Source organism: Andrena cerasifolii, chromosome 1, assembly GCF_050908995.1.
Source record: "Andrena cerasifolii isolate SP2316 chromosome 1, iyAndCera1_principal, whole genome shotgun sequence".
NCBI classification, from domain to species: Eukaryota; Metazoa; Arthropoda; class Insecta; order Hymenoptera; family Andrenidae; genus Andrena; species Andrena cerasifolii.
The window spans coordinates 22,464,226-22,468,109 of NC_135118.1; the positions used below are offsets into that span (position 1 = coordinate 22,464,226).

The 3,884-nt window shown below is 36.8% G+C and overlaps 1 non-coding gene across 1 annotated transcript; it reads left to right on the forward strand.

Annotated features, from left to right (window-relative positions):
* Window positions 1-308: 308 nt before the first annotated feature.
* Window positions 309-381, forward strand: Trnak-cuu (transfer RNA lysine (anticodon CUU)). The gene has a single exon. It is a non-coding gene; the product is annotated as a tRNA-Lys (tRNA).
* The last annotated feature ends 3,503 nt before the right edge of the window (window positions 382-3,884 follow it).

Consider the following 3,884-nt stretch of genomic DNA (forward strand, 5'->3'; position numbering starts at 1 on the left):
CAGTAAATCGACCGGCTTTTCAAAACATGCGATCACGATACACTTATTTGACACTACCGAGCGGCCTTACCGATGCAGTGGAGATACGGCTTAAGGTATGCAACTATAGACCTAACCTAAGATGGCTGAAACAAGCGATTCCCCCTCCGCCTTTTGCTTCAACCCGCCGCAACTATGCTCTGTTCTCTAGGTCCATGCAGACAACAGTGGTATTTCAGAACGTGAGATATGAAAGTTAATAAGGTAACAGGTCTATGCTGTACCTCATTGGTGGTTCAATAAATAAGTTTCTCGTGAAACACCTCATAGCCCGGCTAGCTCAGTCGGTAGAGCATGAGACTCTTAATCTCAGGGTCGTGGGTTCGAGCCCCACGTTGGGCGATTCTCTTTTTGCACTTCGAGTTTTTTGGCCTGCTTCACCTGGCATTACTATATGTATAATAAGCCGCCGCCTACGGTAAGCTCAATTTTTGTTGGAAATCTTCTTGAAAGGAATTGTCCCTGCGAAATAGCGATTTTCCAACTTGCAGGTACTTGTCTGGTACCTACAGCAGGTGCCTGTCTCGTCATGGGACACCTCACGTTATCTGCGAAGAAAGGAAAAGAAATTTATCAAAACTTAGTATTCAGCAGTGCTTAAAAGCCTTAAGGGGTCCATAAGATAAACATAACACCTGTTTTAGGCCACAGGTAGCAACCGTTTTCGAATTTTCCAGGTTTTGGCATTGTTGTGGCATCTTTGGATGCCCAGAATTTGAACCTTTTAGGTCATCGGGAAGCACGAAAAAAGCCTCTAAACAGATTTTGCTAAATAACAAACAAATAGATAAAGTGTCTTATTATATAGGATTTCTAATTTTTCATTATTAATAGCTAGACTATTACGAAAACGATATAACTAATAATATGCAGTATATTGATATGATACTATTCTTCATCACCACGTGGTAGCACAGACAAGGTTTTTCTATTGTAAAAATATTGTGCAAAAAATTGCAAATTCTTTTAAAATATGAATAATATAAAGTCAACAGTTGCATTTGTCATCGTTGAAAATGTTTCATATAATATTCGATATTTATAACATAGAATAGAACTATGTATTTACTTACCCTATTTCTTTCCAAATTAGCATGTAAATGAAACGAAGGAAATGCAAATTCGTTAACAGCCTATTTCTTACGAAACCCAATGACATCGTGAAGGTAAAAGGCTGTCTATGATTAAGAAACTCATTTCTTTCTGGCCACGATTGCCCCAGGAACGATGCATTTATATGTAAAATAAATGATTTTAATTGTGCGTCGTTTGGAAAGACGTTGTTGCCAGAAGAAACGCAGATCTAGGCCAATTTATTTGGTCCTTGTAACGGTGTCAGTTCGTACGCCGATTATCACCGATAATTAGTGGAGCGTTGACTTCGCGCTGAAAAGTGCGTGGTCGAAATGCGTCGGTTGCGAAGAAAGTAGTACGCGTAAACGTGAAAAAAAACGATCGTAGGTCCGATGAATCACATCGTTTATCGTTGATCCTGATTCTACAATGGATATCGCCGATGACACGTGTACAAGTGATAAACAACGGGCTATAGCGGGAAGAATTACACTACAGTCCAACTTCTTCGACAAAAGCAACTCAATCGTATGCAAAATTGTTCCAGCTAGTCACTTCAACGTGGAGCGTAGAAATGGAAAGCCTGAGTGAAACATAAATAAACAATAATTCATTGAAAGTAAATAAGTGGTACACGTTGCTTAGCATAAACTGTGAGACAAAGAAACACTTGTGTGCTTTTATCTATCTCTGCTTTATGGATAGCAAAGTGTACGAATGTGAAGATATGTTGGCAAATATACAATTGGGTGTCCTGGTATTTTCAGGTAAATGAATATTCAAGTTTATAAGAAAGTAACATAGTCTTTAAATTATGGAAATTCATTAAAGTATATATAGTAATAATTTCGTGTCTTCTAATTATTCGTCTCTGTATAGTATTGCGGGTGTAATGCGCATTATCGGCATTATGTTACATTAAAGGACATAGCTGGGACTATAATGAGCGATAAAATATACGCCGAGTGTTTATGATAATGGTATCACAACTTCTGATCATACTGGATGCTTTGCTATTAACGAAGATCTGCTACAGGGAATCCCTTATCATTGCATACAAGTCGACTCGTGTTACAAAACAGCAGGATTTTAAATTGCAAGCTCGCATTGCAAAACGGCAGGATTTTAAATCGCAAGCTCACGTTGCAAAACAGGATTTTAAATTACAAGCCCGCGTTACACAATATATAGGATTTTCAATTATTGGGCGCTCGCGGTGGATAACAGTGAGATCGAAACTGGCGTGTTCGCGTTATATATTGTTCGGATTTAAAATTGGGGGCCCAGTGGAAAACAGGCACATGCCACCGCTTTATGATTTTAGAGGACAGCGGGTTGAAGGGAAAATTGTTTTTATAGGAAATGCGGTACAAAATTGTAATTATTTTAGGGGGTAATGCCATTGTAAAGTCCGGAAAGGCCGCCTGAGTTTGAGAATTTTGTATGCGAGTAAATGGAATACAAAATCTGTTTGAAGGTCTTTATTGTACATACTTTGAAGTATGATCACAATTTTTAAAAAATTTTTTTAATAAAAAAATTGAAGGAGAAATCTTTCCGGCCGCAGAACACTGTTTTTCAAAAGAAGCTTCTTTTGTTGAGCTGTGGCGCCGCTATTTTGCATTAAATTTTTTTTTTTTAAATTGTGATTATACTTCAGAGTATGTACAATAAAGGTCTTCAAACAGATTTTGTATTCCATTCACTATACTCGCATACAAAATTCTCAAAATCAGGCTACTTTTCCGGGCTCTACAGTGGTATTACCCCTTAAGGGGGTATACCCGCCCGTTTGAACCCTCGGAAAATGTGTACATTTTGTGGGTTTTTTTTATAGGTCAACGGCTTGATGAAGATTATCCGTTTTACTATCTTTACATAGTAGTATGAACTACTTAAAAAAAAAGTTTCAGTTAAAAAACTATTGTTTTTCGGAAGTTATGCATACATATCCAAAGTCTCTCGATTTTAGACGGCTAAACGGTGGGCCTGAAAACAGCTGTATGTCGTGTCTGAAATCAAAAACAATAAACTCTTCTTATAAAGTATGTCAATAACTATCCTCCAATGGGGTAGATTTTGAAAAATTTGAAAAATAAAGAAATGGTGAAAGATCAAAGGTAAAGTTACATTTTTCTAAGAGAAAAGGCTACCTTTTTCTTTATAAATAATAAACGCGGAATAAAAAAAAAACCTCGTTGGACGATGTGGAATCTTATTACGATCCTGCATGCAAAATTGGAAGTGAATGGGTTGAACGTAGCGCGAGTTTTTAGGCCCACCGTTTAGCCGTCTAAAATCGAGAGTCTTTCGGATATGTATACATAACTTCCGAAAAACAATAGTCTTTTAACTGAAACTTTTTTTACAAGTAGTTCATAATACTATGTAAAGATAGTAAAAAAGCGGGAAATCTTTATCAAGCCGTGAACTTGTAAAAAAATCCACAACATGTACACATTTTCCGAGGGTTCAAACGGGGATACCCCCTTAAATGGTACTTGAATGAGATGGTAAATGACAACTATTGTCAAATTTTAGCTGAAAAATCATTTTCACAGGAAAGCGGTTCGAAATTGTAATTATTTTAAACAGTACTTGAATTAGATGGTAAATGATAACTATTAACAAATTTTAGCTGAAAAACTAAGGGGTTAGGCCACCTTGGAGAAACAAAGTTACCCATTTTCAGCAATTATTTTGAGGTAGATAATGAAATAAATGGAAAATTCAATATGGAGTCTGTCATTGTACAACTCATGACGGAAAGA